This window comes from Lissotriton helveticus, chromosome 12 (assembly GCF_964261635.1).
Source record: "Lissotriton helveticus chromosome 12, aLisHel1.1, whole genome shotgun sequence".
In the NCBI taxonomy this organism is placed as follows: domain Eukaryota; kingdom Metazoa; phylum Chordata; class Amphibia; order Caudata; family Salamandridae; genus Lissotriton; species Lissotriton helveticus.
In genome coordinates, this window is record NC_136073.1 from 220,584,029 (window position 1) to 220,602,058 (window position 18,030).

Below are 18,030 nucleotides of genomic sequence, written 5' to 3' on the forward strand. Positions count from 1 at the left end.
ACGCCACCATGTGCCAGAAGGAAAATGCTACTTACCAGTATGCATCTGTTCTTGGCATGTAGGGCGTCTGACATTCATATCTTAGCATAGATCGCCGCCTAGTGTTGGGTCCGGGTGTTTGCACCTTGTTGTCCTGGAAGAGTCTTTGAAGTATCACGAGATAGGCGGCTCCTCCCCTGGACTACAGTGCGCATGGGCATCCTCTCCATCTTCAGATTATTTTTCGCCATTGTGGCAAAGATGGAGTATAGAAAAGTAAGCGATGACCATGTAAATGTATGTAGAAAAGATTACTGCAGCTGTGACAGGCACCGGGGAGGAGGGTGGGCGATATGAATGTCAGCAGCTCTACATGCCAAGAACAGATGCATACTGGTAAGTAGCATTTTCCGTTCGAGGCATGTGGGCTGCTGAATTCATATCTTAGCATAGACTGTATAGCAGTATCTCCTCTAGCGGTGGTCCCCTGTACCAGCTGCAGCAGTTTGAAAAAGAGTTTTAAAGACAGTCTGGCCTACAGAAGCTTGCTGCTTTGCTTGCACATCTACACAGTAGTGTTTAGTGAAAGTGTGTATGGTAGACCATGTAGCCGCCCTACATATGTCTTCTAGGAGAATATTTTCTAGGAAAGCCATGGATGCCCCCATTTTGCGCGTGGGCTTTTGGGGGGACTGTTAGAGTGCGCTTGGCCTTTTGATAGCATATTTAAATGCATGTAACTATCCATCTGGCTATTCCTGTTTTTGAAATGGGATTACCCTTATGTTGTGGAGAAAAAGCAATAAATAGTTGCTTTGTCTTCCTGAATGGTTTAGTTCTGTCAACGTAATATAGCAGAGCCCTTCTTACATCTAGTGTGTGTAGGGCTCTTTCAGCCACTGACTGCGGGTTTTGGAAGAAAACTGACAATTCTATTGACGGATTGATGTGGAAAGTGGATATAACTTTTGGCATAAACTTAGGGTTAGTACGAAGCGCTACCTTATTGTGGTGTATTTGCATGAAAGGTTCCTGAATGGTTAGTGCCTGTAGCTCACTCACTCGCCTGAGGGAGGTAATGGCAATCAAAAATGCCACCTTCCATGTCAAGAATTGTAATTCACATGAATGGAGTGGTTCCAAAGGTGGCCCCATAAGTCTGGTAAGTACTACGTTTAAGTTCCAGACTGGCGAAGGTGGATGTTTTGGAGGGCTAATTCTTTTAAGTCCTTCCATAAAAGCTTTGATAGGTGGTATTCTGAACAGGGACACGTGTTGTCTGTTTTGTAGATATGCTGCTATAGCAGCAAGGTGTAGCCTTATGGGAGAGTATGCCAGATTGCATCTTTGAAGATGTAACAAGTAACAGATTATGTTTTGAATGGATGCATCTAATGGATTGATTTGGTTATTATTGCAATAAATTACAAATCTTTTCCATTTAGCTGTGTAGCATGCTCTAGTAGTTGGGCGCCTTGCTTCCTTGATAATGTTCATACAGTCTGGAGGCAAGTTAAGATATCCGAACTCTAAGACTTCAGGAGCCAGATCGCTAGGTTCATCTGATTGGGATCTGGGTGCCTGATTTCTTCATGGTTCTGAGTTAATAGCTGTGGCGACAGGAACAGTCTTTGATGGGGAACTACTGAGAGTTCTCGGAGCGTCGTGTACCATGGCTGTCTTGCCCATATGGGAGCAACCAGGATCATTGTGAGTGAGTGTTACCTTAGTTTGCGTGCCACTAATGGAATCAGTGGGGTTGGTGGAAAAGCGTACACAAATCTGCCTGACCAGTTCATCCATATCGCATTGCCTTGTGACAACGGGTGTGGGAACCTGGCGGCAAAGGACTGGCATTTAGAGTTTTCTTTTGTGGCAAACAGATCGATCTCTGGATGCCCCTATTTTTGGAAGAATGGTTGGAGAACTTGAGGGTGAATCTCCCATTTGTGTATCTGTTGGCTGTGTATGCTTAGTAGATCTGCTATTTGATTGTCTTTCCCTGGTAGGTGTTCTGAGAGGAGAAAGATGTTTTTTGAAATTGCCCACCTCCATATGCTCTGTGCAAGGTGAGACAGCTGCGGAGAGTGTGTCCCTCCTTGTTTCTGGATGTAGTACATGACTGTCATGTTGTCCGTCCGGATTAACACAGCCTTGTTGTACAAGTATTTCTGGAAGGCTTTCTTTGCTAGAAATACTGCTAGCAACTCTAAGTGGTTTATATGCAGTGTCTTTTGCTTGACTGGCCAGAGCCCTTGGACTGTGTAGTGAAGGAGATGGGCTCCCCAACCTGTCAATGATGCGTCCGCTGTTAATACTACTTGTGGAACTGGCTCTTGGAACAGTCACCCCTTGGAAAGGTTTTGTGGGTTCCACCACTGCAGAGAGTTGTAAGTGCGACTGTCTACCAACACTAGGTCTTTTAGTTGTCCTTGAGCTTGGTTCCACTGCCGTGCTAGGCATTCCTGCAATGGACACATTTGAAGTCGGGTATGAGGGACAATGAATATGCAGGAGGCCATCATGCCTATAAGCTGCATGAACACTCGAGCTGGCAAGGAGTGTTGTGGCCGAAATCTTTGAATGAGAATTTGTATGTTGGCTATCCTGGCAGGATTTGCATATGCCTTTGCCACTAAGGTATCTATTGTTGCTCCCATATATTGTTGTATGTGGGATGGCTGCAGATGTGATTTTGGGTAATTTATGGAAAATCCCAGACTGTGGAGCAGCTGGATTGTCTGAGACGTATGGTTTGCATACTGTTCGTATGATTTGGCTTTTATGAGCCAATCGTCCAGGTATGGAAACACGTGGATGTGTTGCCTTTTGTAAAAACCCTTGGTGCTGTAGTTACCCCGAAGGGGAGAACTTTGAATTGGTAATGGTGACCTTCTATTGTGAACCCGAGATATTTCCTGTGAGCTGGATGTATAGGTATGTGAAAATATGCATCTTTGAGGTCTAATGTAGCAAGGAAGTCGCCTTGCTGGAGTAACGGGAGTACTTGTTGTAGAGTGATCATATGCAAATGCTCTGAGAGTATGTATTGGTTCAGAGATCTGAGGTCCAGTATCGGTCTGAGGGATCCGTCTTTTTGGGGAATTAGGAAGTATAGAGAGTATACTCCTGTTCCCTGGTGTTGAAAAAAGACTGGCTCTATGGCTCCCTTTTCTAGCATGGATGGGACCTCTTGTTGTAACAGCGTGATGGGTTCTTTGGACATTGGACGGTATTTGGGTGGCATGTTGGGTGGATTAGAAGTGAGTTCCAGGCATTAACCATACTGGATAATTTGTCTCACCCACCTGTCTGTGGTCATGGCGTTCGAGACTGGTAGGAATTGTGTTAGTCTGCCTCCGACTAGTGTTGAGTGGTCTGGAGGGAGTGTGAACAAGTCACTGTTTGGTGGCGGTGGAGGCTCTGGTGTTGTTGCTGCCCCGTCCTCTGCCTTTGTTATTATTGCCTCTATAACCTCATCTGTTGGAGCCTTTATTAAAAGTGCTCTGAGTATTACTTTTGAATGTAGAGGAAGTTTGGGATATGTTGCCTCTCCCTGAGCCTCTGAAGGAGGAGCGACGAAAGGAACTTCTGGATAGTTGAAACTGAAGTGCGCCCATAGACTTAGCAGTATCAGTATCTTTTTTCATCTGTTCTAAGATGGTATCTACTGCAGGGCCAAACAAGAAATCTTGGTTAACTGGCTGGTTTAGGATGGTTGATTGCACTTCATTCTGAAAGCCGGAAATGCGTAGCCACGCATGCCGGCGTAGTAATACGCTAGTGTTGTTGGACCTGGCTGCTGTGTCAGCTGCGTCAAGTGCACATTTAATGGAAGCGTTTGTGATAAATTTGCCTTCCTGTATTAGGTCGTTAGCTTTAGCTTTAAAAAGTTCTGGCAGGTGTTGTAATAAACCCTCCAGTTGGTCATAATGTGCTCTATCGTAGCGTTCTAATAGAGCTTGTGTGTTTGCAATTCTCCAGGTATTTGCTGCCTGGGACGCCACTCTTTTGCCTGAGGCTTCTAATATCTTTGACTCTTTGTCAGGAGGTGGAGCATCTCCTGTCGTTTGTGAATTAGCTCGCTTTCGAGCGTTTGATACAACTAGTGAGTCTAATGTCAACTGTGACTTAATATAAGATGGGTCTGTAGGGGGTGATTTATACTTTTTCTCAATTCTGGGATTGTGGACACGCCCTCTGGCTGGGTCTTTAAATATGTCTGGCGCGTGTTTTAGTACCCCTTTTAACATAGGAAGTGTACGTACACTTTTTTCTGAACTTGGAAAAGTGTCAAATAGGAAATCCTCTTCTATTGGGTCAGTGTGCATGTCTACACCATGATATTTAGCTGCCCTATCCACTAGTTGGTTAAAGACAATGGTGTCGTCAGTAGGCAACGGCTTTGTAGGATATGTAGAGGTGTCAGGGATGGGTTGTGGCTCGTATGTATCATAAGGATCATTCTGGTCATCCCATGTGTTATTCTGTACATCCTGATCCTCGGGTTCTACAAAATCATCCTGAGGATCTTCCCCCATGTTTTCTGTCTCATCATAACCTGAAGGTGTAGGAGAGTAAGGCACAAAAGGCATGTTAGGAAGGAATGGAGGAGGAGTAAAAGGCCTTGAAGGAGATATTCTAAAGTCTTTTTTCTTTGGAGGAACAGGGGAAGAAGTGTCAGTGTCCAATGGTCTTCTCTTCCTCTGGTAAACTGTTACGTGTCCTGTTTCAGGGTCTATACAGTTTAGGTTGTTCTGCGCTCACTGGATCAGGATGGAAAAGTTCTCCCTCAACTATTCGTGGTTTTGGCGCCGATGTTTTTGGCTTAGTCACTTGTTTGTGGGGAGTCTTTGGCTCGAGGGCCTTCGGCTGTGGAGCTTTTTTCGGCTCGACTGCTGTTGTCGGGTCGGTGACCTTTTTCGGTTTGACTACTCTTTTTTGTTCAACGTTTTTTGTTGGTTGTACTGCCTTTTTTGGTTCGGCGACCTTCTTTGGTTCGACGACCTTTTTCGGATCGACCGTTTTTTTCGGTTCAATAACTTTTTTCAGTTCACCGTGTTTTTTGGGCTCGACGACTCCTTTCGGCTCGAGGATTTTTGTAGACTCGGTGGCCTTCTTCGGGTCGACAGGCTTTTTAGTGTGATCAGGTTTTTGTGGATCGACACTCTTTTTCGGCTCGACGGCCTTTTTCAGGTCGACTGTTTTTTTGGGTTTGACGACCCTTTTTGTTTCGTTGCCCTTTTTTGTATCGACAAGCTTCTTCGGCTCTTATGTGGATTGCCGAAGCACTCTATATCAAGTGAAGGATTGTACAGTGACAAAAATATCAAGAAATTACAAACACCAAAATGACAGAATTGAAAAAAGTTCCAATAGATGAGTAAATCTTGGAGTCTTTAATGAAGATTACAGCCAGCCGACACGTGTTTCATCGCCTTCGCGATTCCTCAGGGCTAGATGGCCGTGTCAACGTCAGAAGGTCGCTCAGCTGGTGATAATTCCGACCCAGCCGGGCCCTTGACCTGTTGCACTAGTTCGAGTGCGTCCAGCAGCAGTGAAAATTCTTTGTTTATGTGTCTAGATATCACACAAATAAAATGGGGCTCGGAGATCACCCGATATAGTTCACGAAATTTTGAAACTTCCGTTTTCAATAAGATGCAATTTTGACTTTTCTGTGCGTGGATACCGGTTGCGGTTCCAATTCTGGCATGTGCCAAGCCGTGTGCGGCTTTCCCGATTGTGTCCGGTGGGTGCACCTCCTCCGAGCCCTGTTCCTGTTAGGACGAACAGAAACAGGGCTCGGAGGAGGTGCACCCACGGCCATCTAGCCCTGAGGAATCGCGAAGGCGATGAAACACGTGTCGGCTGGCTGTAATCTTCATTAAAGACTCCAAGATTTACTCATCTATTGGAACTTTTTTCAATTCTGTCATTTTGGTGTTTGTAATTTCTTGATATTTTTGTCACTGTACAATCCTTCACTTGATATAGAGTGCTTCGGCAATCCACATACTAGTTAGTAGTTAGTCTCTACTTATAGGAGTGGTTTAGGTTTACCCACTCGCCGATTAGCACCTAAGAAACTCAGAGTAATAACCATATGCGTATTATTGGCAGTGCACCCATTCAGAACTGGTCCAAAAACCTTCATCTCTTTAAGCTTCTTCGGCTCGACAACCCTTTTAGGTTCGACGGCCTTTTTGGGAAGAGTGTTGCTCGTTCCTGGGGTATCAGAAGGCTTGGGTTTGGTCTTCGGAGCCAGCCGGAAGGCGGGCTTCTGAAGGAGGGCTTCTGAAGGAGTTTGTCAGTCTCAGCAAAGGCCTTTAGGCGATGCTTCGACCGGAGCCTTGTCTTGAGATGGAAGCGGGGTTGGGGCCTTGGTACCCACGGTTTGCCCTGGTGTGATCTGGTCATCGGAGTCAGACTGGTCCTCTACGGTGACGATTTCTAGGTCGGAGTCCGCCGCTTCTGGGAGGTCATGTTCGTCGTCAAAAATGTTCTCCGGTTCCGGTGCCTGCCGCTGCATCTCCTGTCTAGCGGCCCTTCGGGTCCGTATAGTCTTTTTCGACCGGAACTGAGCACAAGCTGGGCAGTTTCCCTCGTTGTGCTCGGGAGATAGGCACTTGTTGCGTACTGTATGTTTATCAGTATGTGGGAATTTGGAGTGACATTGTGGGCACCTTTTAAACGGGGTCCTTTCCATCGGCAGCAGGCCCATGTGGCGCCAAAAAGGCCCAACGGCCCGCGTCGACGACCGGATCGAGATGGAAAGTATTATCGAGTCAAGGGGTACCGAACGAGAACAATACCGTCGAGGTAGAAGGCCTTTTGGCCTTAGAAAGTTGAAAAGTTTTGGTTCCGAAGTTGGAGTTGAGGAATAGCATGCGAACCCAATGGCGGAAAAAAACAATCTGAAGATGGAGAGGATGCCCATGCGCACTGTAGTCCAGGGGAGGAGTCACGTATCTCGTGATACTTCGAAGACTCTTCCAGGACAACAAGGTGCAAACATCCGGACCCAACACTAGGCAGCGATCTATGAGAAGATATAAATTCAGCAACCCACATGCCTCGAACACCTGTTTATTCAGTTTTGTCTAGGAGTACTCCTGCTTAATAACTTTATATATAAAATGACCCTCTAAAGAACCTAGATGTAATCGCTGTCCAGTCTGTGACCTATGTGCTGAAACTGAAGAGCATTTCCTGTTTTTAAAAAAAAAGATATGTTAATATAAGGAAAAGGCAGATTGTTTCAGTTATCGATTGTATTTATTGTATAAGGTTTAAGGGAATTTTCTTCCCGAAACAAACTAATTTGATGATGAGGAAGTAGCAGGCATATGAAGGTGAAGAGAACACTGGACAGTACACATCAGTGGAATACATTTAAAAAACACAAGACTTATATGACCACCCAACCAGAAAGACTATATATGGAACAAAGTAAATAGCGCTTATTTTCACCACTTATTGGAAGACCCGTTTTCTCCTACTGTAGTGAAACAGCGCTGTGAACTGCTGCCTCCTATCCCTCGCTAGTAGTGCACTCCCTCTCCAGTGCTCGCACAGGAGGGGAAAGCAAAAACAAAATGGCTTAAAATAATCTCGGAAATTTCACCCATGACTTTTTTGTTTTTCTCCGTGAGATGACGTAAGTGCACTGATATACCTAGATTTGGGGTTTGTTCTCCTTGTGGCCTAGAACTAGTGCTGTATGTCACTGGTGTGGATCAATAAAGTTAAAACTGGTTAGGGGTTGCTCCTTTCAGAAGAGACTTGACCTGGTAGTTTGGGTTAGACTGCACCCACTGGGGTAGGTCCAAGGGTAACCTTCTTAAAGTTGGTACTTGTCTGCAGTAGAACAGTGAGCAAAAATAATGGCCTGGAATACTGCCCACTGTGTTTACTAGTAGGCAAAATTAATTCAAGCATCCCGCCCAACACTTTGTTTATTTTATCTCTGATCAAAACCAAATCCTTTATGGAAAAGTTCAGTGTTTGCAAGCTATGACGTGGATGAAGGTAGGCTGTACAATTTGGGGTCATCCACAGTGGCTACGCTCAAAGTTTGCAGAGAGCGCAATAACAGCCTACCCGTCAAACCAGCAAAGGGAGAACAACTAGGGTGAGGAGGGAAGCTGCAGACAGCATTGTGGACAAGCCCAACTAAGGGGTAAGAAGGTTGCAGAAGCAGTACTCGTATGTGGGACCCTCCCATAAGAGTTTACAGTGACATAAACAGTCTGGCCAGACATTCACTAAATGTAACCAAGTGATATATACGACTCACTCTCTTCGACAGACACTAGCTACGAGGGATAACTCGGACAGCTCCCAGTGTTAACTTTAACCTGCAAATGTTGGAAAAGTGACACAAGTTAAGTAGGGAAAAAATAAAATGACTGGATGATTCTGTGACTTTGAATTGTGGACCATTCAATGCTGAGAAACATATTTGTTCGAACTTCCCCTTTAATATTATGGTGTATGCTTCCCTCAGGAGCTTCACAGAGTTGTCAGCCACCTACCTACACAGGAATTTAATTTGTACAGTGCACCAGGTATCCTTTAATTGAACTGCCACCATCTACTGCAAAATTAGGCTGAAAAGAGTGCTATTTCAAGCAGGGGGAGCTACGGACTCTCACACTCTGAAGTTTAAATACCTGAACTCAAGGCATGTAGTAGGAAGAGAGGGGAGCGCTCCAAACCTAAAGACTACCAGAGTTTTCCCCCCAATAACACTGGGTTTTGTAACACGAAACAGATAGATGAGCTATCAAGCTGTATTACAGGCAGGCTGAACTTTCAATACTCATTTCCTTGAGCAGTGCAGACCTGGTTTCTTTAACACCCTCTATCTAAAAAATGCAAGCAAAAACTCTGCCTGTTTATAGTTGATAGCCACGCACAATTCTATCACCTTATCCGTGCCTGGGAAGGCAGGCTAAATGAACTGCAGCATTCCTTACAAATTGGCCTAGTAAAATATCTATTTTGCAGCTACGTAACAAGAATAGGTTGGCGTGCTTCCAAACCTGTCTCAGCTAGGCAGGCATGCATCAGCTATAGTGGCATGTAAGGGCCCTTCCCCATCTGACTTCCTATCACTTCAAGGTGAACAGCAATTTGCATGCCATCGATGTGCATTTGATGATATATGTTCATGGATTTCAGGTAACTGGCCCGATCGAGGTTCAAATAAATCAAAAAGAGGGTGAGAACAAAAGGTTAACATGCTTGTCATAGCAGAAATGTTCCATCTTGGAGACATGACCTGTAGCGGATGAAAATGGACGTCCCTTGATTTACTCTCTCCAAGACCAGAATAATAAATCATACAATTCTCATGCATGAGACCTTGCACACCGGAAGTTATAATTGGGAATCCACCTGTAATGCCACACGCAATGGCTAAAAGCTCCTGGAAGATGAGTCACTCGTGGGGCAATCAAGACTACGCAAATACGTGCATGGTGTGATCTGCAAAACTTACCTCTAAGAGAGGAAGAAATGACCTTGTTTGGTTCAAGCACATGATTCCAGATATCTGTATCCATCACCAAATTTAGATTATTTTGTCGGCGATGCAGTGAAACATGTCCACAGCTGATTGGCGTGAGAACAACTTTGCAGGTTTCCAAGTGCTGTGTACTGTGGTGCAGCCATACTGCGCATACTTACTTTTCATGGTAAGACATATATGAAAGTAAACGCTACAGCCACCCTGTAGATGATTATTAAGAAATGGAGATTGATGTGGGACTTTAGCCAATAGACAATGACAAACACAGATCTCATTGATACTGAAACCGGAAGTAGTAAAGGCAAGAGGAAGCTGTCTTTTAGACAGCTCATCACCCTATCATTAATCCTGACCTCACTAAAGAGGGTGAGCAAGGAGTCCAGGATTAATTATTTTACAAAAGACAAGAGGGAGCTGGAAAAAGTAACAAGACGTAGGACTGGAAACTTTAGTCTGGATGAAGGAAGCGAGTGGCCTGGTATATGAAGTCCACTAATGTAAGTGGGTACCCTGTACCAGTCCAGACAACCCATATGGTGATTTAAGAGGTCTTAGACAACCTTAGAAGCTCTCTAAGTGGTAGCTGTGGAAAGCAAACTTCAGGCTTAGTCCAGAAGGAGTGTAAAGCAACTTGTTTGACCATAATACAATCTTATAGTATAGATTAAGTGAAAGAGAATCACTCAAGGTATTTATAAAAATATATATTATATTTATTATATACTTTAACACATTGAAATATCTCCTACCCTGAGATATGCACAATGCACACAATACTTAGCAAAGAAACACAGTAAATAGCACGTAATACACAGTGGACCCCAGGGAGGGACCAAACCATGGTATAAGAACCACGACTCAGGTCAAGACAATGTCGAGAGGACGTAGAAGTGCTGGGGACCCAAGGAACCCCCCAAGGTGAGTAGATAGTGACCCCATGAAGAGCGTGTGCAGTGTGGGAACACGACCGCGTTCTCCGTACAAATCAACGTGTAAGTCACGGTTGGAGTTTTAATGATTAAAGAACCTTCCCAGTGGACCCTGAAGAAACCCAGTGTAAGACAGAAGGTTGGAGAACGACCCCACCCATGGATACCCTAGTACCCACGTTACCTACACCAGGTAAGCCGGGTGCATCCGTGTGAAGTGGTGTCGGAAACAGCTGTAGAACCCAATGGAAGACTTCAGGAAAGTGCCGCTGCTGAAAGAGGAGAAAGTGTCAGGTGGAATCCGAAGGTGAATTCAAGATGAGAGGTACCTGCAGGCAGAGGGGACTGAGTCTATGTCACTCAGGAGTGACCAGGAGCCTTGGAAGACGAATGCCCTCCGATGTCGGGTGTTTCAGGATGGATGACAATGACCTTGACTCTGCAGCTGTGAGGACCAGGCGACGCTGAGGAGGACCAGGAACCATGCACGAGCTGTCCCACGAAGGATGTCGAGTGCTAATAGGTCGGTGTCGGGGGGCACCAACAAGCCTTGGCAAATGCAACTAATGCTGGAATTGTAGAAGGAGCAACGTCGGGACCAGCAAGGTCTAGGTTACTCACCAAAAGCAGGGGAGTCAGGGTAGGCCTGAGCAATCAGGGGAGCCCAAAAGAAACACGTGTGACCTAGTGGACACACAGGTCGGAGGCACTGGAGTTGCGAGAGGACCTCAAGCAGCTCACCAAAATATGCAGGCCACGATGCACACGATGCGGTGTGGCTGAAGATTCTGGTCACTGGAAGTTCTCGAGGTTAGGGCTGCAAGGAGCCCGAAGATCTTGGAAGGAAGCCAACAAGCCTTTGCAACTGCAAGTTGACACAGTGCACAGGGGTTTGGTTATTGCAATTCCCACGAGGGATACTGGCCTCAAACTTGGTGAGAGGGCCGTGCAGACCTCGGGGAACTGTGGAAAACCATCACCTGTGTTGCAGAACCTAACAGAGTCGGGAGGAGCTTAGGATCAGCAGACGGGTCGACTTAGTTGCGGTGCCTGCAAATGCAGGGGAGTGACTCCTTCACTCAAAGGGAGATTCCTTCAAGTGTCTTTGATGCTTCACAGGCCTTGGAAGGTTCCTGTATGATGCACAGGCACGGATGATGCAGCAGATTGAAAGGAAGATAAAGTCAGGCCCAAACAAAGTCTAGCGAAGTCCAGAGTGCCCAGACGGTAGAAGAAGTGGTGTCTGATCTGAATCTTATCTTTTGACGAATCGAGGGACTTACACCCAGCTAAGCCCATAAGTACCATAGGGAATGGGTTGGGAAGATTCAGGGGACCCTTGTGCTGGAGAGGGGGGGATTTTACTCCCATGTCCTTTGTCCAGTTTTGTGTCAGAGCGGGAGCCAACGGTTCCCAGGACTGGTTTGAACTGGACTATGCACAGGGACACCAAATGTGCTCCTCATGGCAAGCGAACTCACCCTAATACATTAAATCGAGTCTGGGAGGTGGTCACACCTCCCTGTGAAAGGATGCCTATTGTTCTGCCTTCCCCTGCTCGAGCTTGGCTTAGCAGCAGGAGGGTAGAATCATGTCTCTGGTTGGCAGCAACCATTTTGTGCTGTCCGGGTCAAGAAGGCTGGTATCGGGAACGGAGGGCTCTTCCAGTGCTTGTAATCATACCTCCCACACCGTTTACGGTGTGGGAGTAGGAACATGTTTGATACCAAACATGATAGGATTTGTTGCAGCCGTTTTCGATATGGTCATCGCATAATTACGTGATGCCCCTCTATATAGTATATGGCTGCTTCACTGACAACCTGGGAGAATGGACTCCGTAGGCTGCAGGAGTGTCCTGCTCATGGAGGGGGCCCCGCTCACTTAGAATCAAGCCCCCGGCCTTCAGAATTGGAAAGGCCTGCTAGAGGGGTGACTTATAGGTCTTAAGTGCAGTGACACTAGATACAGGAAACCTATATCTTTATATCTTTAGTAAGTGATGCAACACCAGCTTACACAGGCTGCAATGGAAGGCCTGTAGTTTCATTTAGAATGGTCTCTCATGGGTGGCATAATACATGGGAGACCTCTGGGGTACCTATGCCCTGCGTAAATGGGTACAATATATTAGGGACTTATAAGGGTACCCCAGTATCCATTCTTGGGGGTACCTAAGTACTGAACATATCAATTTAGGGAGAAAGCAGATAGAGTGGGATCCTGAATAGCTGGATCCCAGTCAGACTAGTCAAATACAGCTTAGCACCAGGCAAAATGTGTGGGTAGCCATAGAAGCAGATCCTACTTGCCTACAGCGAATCAGAAGCAAACTCTAAAACCAAGTGCATATGAAGTCCCAACTCACCCTGTGAAGAACTACAAACACATGGGGCGTGGTCACGCAGGCGACCAAGATGGCCGCCCGTGCTTGACGCTCCGCCGGCCGGGCGCCGATTAAGCCTGTGTTCCCCGATGTAGGTGCTATTTTGACCAGCAGACACCTTTGCATCCTGTCCGGGAGGCCCAGCGGAGTTTTTTGATGCCCGGATCGGCTCGCTGCGGGGAGCGGTGCGGCTTTTCCCAGAGCCCGCACTGAGCTCGGGCTCGTCGGCCTTCCAGACTACGGACTCACTGAGCCGGGAGCGGCCCTGGACATAGGCGGTGAGCAAGGCCTTGGTGGGAGCCAAGTGCCAGATCCAGTTTCCCAACACCCCGCTTGCCTGGCCATCCTCCCCCCGCCTCCCCTGCCGAGGCTGTGTGCTGGGTTCCGCTGTGAGCATGGCGGTCGCGGGGCTCCCGAGGCCTCGTGGGCGCTGCTGCCCCCGGCCTCGGCGTGCGTGTTCCGGTGGGGGTGAGGCGAGCTAGCGAGAGGGCCTTGTTTTCTGAATCGGGGGCCGTGTGGGCGCTGCGCCCCATCAGATAAGCCGGCTCTTTTCTCTCTCCTGGGCGCAAGTTTGGAGGTGGTGAGGGCCGCCTATCGAGGTGTGTGTAGGTGTACTTATATAGCGCAAACCTGTCACCCAAAGGGCATCCTGGCGCTTGCTTAGGGAACCCGTCCTGGTATTCCCCTGTGAGAAACCCCGGCAGGGTGTCCACAAGGTGAAAGTCAGGCATCCCGCCGCGAGGGGCCGTTGTGGAGATTAAGCAAGCTATTGCCCAGAGTCGCAGAGTGTGAACCCGTGAGTCGAGGAGGCACCGGGGCGAGAATTATCGAGTCCGTGGAATTTTTAGCCCAAGACCCGCCGAGGCGGGGAATTGAACCCTGGTCCAGGACCGATCTCAGCTTCCGGGTCTGCCGCCTCTAACCCCTGAGCCACACTTCTCCACTGGACCAGGCTTCGCCAGGTGGACCGTGGCTGTCTCCCGGGGGCCTGCATCGTTTCTGGGCCAAGTTTGTAAATGCCTGATTGGACTTCCCTGATCCTCTGGCGGCTATAAAAGATATGGTCTTCTCTGGAGCTGTGTCGCTGCTACTACCGCACTGAGGGGGTGCCTACGCTTCGCGCGCTGACCCTGCTGCCTACTGGGGACTCTGCGCTTACTCCATAGTTGCCACTAAATCTTCACTTGCGAACAGAGCAGCACTCTTCTCTGAGTGGGCGGCATGACCTGATCTGCTGGACTCTCGCCTCTGGGGTTATCACCATCATTCTACCACTTGGCCAGTTTTACCACATGCGATTTGTTAGACTGACGCGCATTCTGAAGCTGCTCCGTGAGGCCCTTCTATTGGGGTGTTGTCAAACTAAGTCTCTGCACTCCCCTGGCCTTCCTGCTTTGCGACCTGAGCTTGGCTTCGTTTGCATCTGGGGGTACACCTGCCTTCCCTGAAGCATGGGAAGAAAAGATCCTAAGCAGCACATACTGCAATTTCAAAAGGCCCCTGGCTCCACCTCGGACGACCCTTCCAACATGGTGGATCGGGAGAGGGCTCCGACAATACGGACGACCCTGCCTTCCTTACTGCAGCTATGCTCAAAGAGATGAGAGCTGGTTTCACGGCGCTGGACGGTAGGTTCGATGCACTAGACAAGAAATTGGCCGACATGGGGGCAAAGGTTCGGAGGCATGACCGGCGGTTGGATGTGGTGGAGGCGAGAGTCTCAGATATTGAAGATGGAGCAGCGACATCGCAGAAACGGCTGGAGAGGGTGAAAAGGATTCTTAAGGAACTGGCGATCAAGAATGAGGATTTGGAGGCCCACAGCCGGCGGAACAACATCCGCATTATTGGCATGCCGGAGACTGCCACCACCGGTCACATGGACATCTTCGTGGAGCAACTATTAACGGAGCTGTTTGGTAGGGAGGCCTTCACGCAGGGTTTTGTGGTGGAGCGTGCTCACTGGTCGTTAAGCCCTCGCCCAAACCAGGTTAGCCTCCGAGACCCATCATTGCCAGACTCAAACTTCAGGGACAGAGACGTGGCCATCCGTTCTGCTCGGGACCGTGGGGAGGTCCAATGGCAGGGGAGCAAGTTATCCTTCTTCCCTGACTTCACTATCATGGTTCAAGAGGCAAGAATTCAATGGAGTCAAGGCCACCCTTAAAAACCTGGTTCTTAGGTACGACATGCTTTACCCGGCGAGGTTGAAAGTAGATGTGGACGGCAGATCTCGCATCTTTGAGTCACCGACAAAGGCGCAGGAGTTTTGTCAGGCCTATAAGAAAAACCACAATGGAGCGAAACCCACCCCACGTGCCGCCTCCCCTCCTCAGAGTGGGTCGGAGGGCAGCATTGAGCTCTTCTCTAATCCCGGAACTGGTTGATCAGTTATTGCACCTATCTTCTGCTGTGTTTGTATTAGGAGTGCAATTCTATCCTGATTGTTACTGCAACATTCAGCAATGCCCGACCGGCGTGGCGTTGCTGCGCCTCATGGTGAAAACCAAGGTTTCTTTACTAAGTATGCCAAATTTATGGTGTTTAATTTTGATTTCTGCATTGATATGGTCGTTTATATTGCACCGTCATTTGGTTAGTGGGGCTGGGTTCTGCCTCACAGGGGTTGGTGTGACGCTGGGAGGTGGGCGGGGGGGGTTTGAGGGGGGTGCACATTTGCTCGTTGTTCATGGAGCTTTAGCAAACATTGCGCAGCTACTGGTATATGGCACCGGTTTGAGTTGCATTTCTGTAAGATTGCTGTGATAGTTCTCCAATGGTACAGTTAGGCTGGCAGCCCGGTCCATCCGGGCTCTCCCTGATTTCCTGGAATGTCAGGGGTTTGAACAATAATCGAAAGCGAAGGCAGGTTCTTAATTACATTGCAAGGCACAACATTGACATTGTCTTCATGCAGGAGATCCACTTGTCCAAATCTGATGATTCTCCTGTGGCGGCGTGCTGGAGTTCACATCGATATTTTTCCAATTACAGCAGGTATGCGAGGGGGGTAGCCATATTTATACATAGAAGAGTTCCTTTTTCTCTGAATAAGATGGTGGGGGACGGGGAGGGACGGACGTTGATTGTGACTGGCTCACTGATGGGACATAATGTTTCGCTGATCTGTGTTTATGGTCCTAATGTTGATTCCCCTGACTACTATCATGAGCTGCAGGTGCGTTTGTTAGCACTGGACCCGTGCTTATTGATAATGGGGGGGGGGGATTTCAACTTATTGCTAGATCCTACAAGGGATAGCACTTCCTGCTCACCTGACACTAAACCCCGATCCCGCCGTGCGTTGCAGGACATCTGTGGACACTTCTCTTTAATAGACATTGAAAGCGAACAACACCCGCACCTCACAGCCTACACGCATTATTCTCGGTTTCACAATACCTGGACTAGAATAGATTACTGGTTGGTTTCCCTGGGGGTTGCTGGATGGCTGGGTGGGTTGGTTACCCTACCACGCACATTTTCAGACCACTCTCCGGTCGTGCTTAAGATTAACGTTCCCAGACCTGGTGGATATGAGAGGCAGTGGCGCTTCCCTGGGAGAGTTCTTCTAGATCAGGTTTTTCATGAGGAACTAAGAGAGGCTATTGAGGTTTACTTTGAAATTAACACTGGGTCGGTGGACACATGGGCGGTGCTTTGGGAAGGGTTTAAGGCCTATATCAGGGGTGTCTGTATTGCAAAAATGCGGGGGTCCTGAAAGACCTTCGTTCCACTTTGAGCCGCATCGAGACAGATATCGCTGCTTTAGATCAGGATTTATTGGAAACGCCCGGCGATTAACTTAGTTGCTCGAATTTAGGGAGGCCGCAGTACGAGAGTTGTTATTCCTTAATAAAACTTTGAACAAAGTGAATAAAACTTTGAACATTGGAATATTTTCGTGTAAATTTGCTTTTACTTAGCACATAGGAGTGCTCAGGTTTTTCACCTTACGCCTGTAAGGTCCTCCTTGCCACATTAATTCTCTGCCCCTCCCAGACAGAAGACGTTCACCCTGAGCACCCTGAATGATTGAACTCCATTGATTACCACCAAGACTACATTAATTTCTGTGGAGTGCAGCGGACCTCATTCAATTGTTTACAGTTTCCCTCTGTCCATCTGCTTTTTGCACCCAACCGATTAATCAGTCATGTCTTACGCTGACATAGCCAACTTGACCAGCAACAAAGCTGATACTTTCGAATTTACCACGGAGGATACCGAACGAATCTTCGTGTTTATGGAATGATTACACATTGTTTAATTCGAGTCATCTCTATCTAAAAGATTACTTTTGATTCAGAAGGATGAATCACATGCACCAAACTACAAAGTGAATAAAACTTTGAACATTGGAATATTTTTGTGTAAATTTGCTTTTACTTAGCACATAGGAGTGCTCCGGTTTTTCACCTTACGCCTGTAAGGTCCTCCTTGCCACATTAATTCTCTGCCCCTACCGGACAGAAGGGGTTCACCCTGAGCACCCTGAATGATTGAACTCCATCGATTACCACCAAGACTACCTTAATTTCTGTGGAGTACAGCGGTGCTCATTCAATTATTCCTTAATAAACAGCATGTCGCTAGACGATATGGAGAGGACGAATGACCTGGGAAGATTCTTGCGCACACACTCCGCCCCCACGTGATAAAGCCTACGCCACTGAACTCATGGGCCCGGACGACACGTTGTTGCACTCTACACCAGACATATGCGACATGTTCCTTTCTTATTATAAAACATTATACACTTCCAGAGTCACTGGGGACCTTCGAGACCAAGGGGAATACCTTGCGGAAATCGCTCTGGTGTACCTAGAACGCCATATGCAGGATTTTTTTCCCGGGAGAACATTTTTGAGGCAACAGAGGCGTTGCGGAGCTCATCTGCTCCCGGTCTCGACGGATTCTCCGCTGATTTTTATAAAGCGTATAAGGATATATTAGTTCAGAGATTCGTGGAGGTGTATGTTGGAAGCGCTAGAAATGGGTGTCCTTCCCCCAACATTCAGGGAAGTGGTCATCATCCTCCTCCCCAAACCGGGTAAAGACCCCAAACTCTGTGGCTCCTATAGGCCATTATCCCTGCTAAACCTTGACTATAAAATACTAGCGAAGGTGATCGCAATCCGGTTATCTTTATTAATGGAATCCATCATTTCTCCGGTCCAGTCGGGTTTTGTTCCTCACAG

General features: G+C 47.5%; 1 protein-coding gene across 2 annotated transcripts in view; it reads right to left on the bottom strand.

Moving 5' to 3' along the window:
* Positions 1-18,030, bottom strand: part of KLHDC4 (kelch domain containing 4) — a 318,635-nt gene that overhangs the window by 24,133 nt on the left and 276,472 nt on the right. The gene's annotated exons all lie outside the window — the stretch shown is intronic.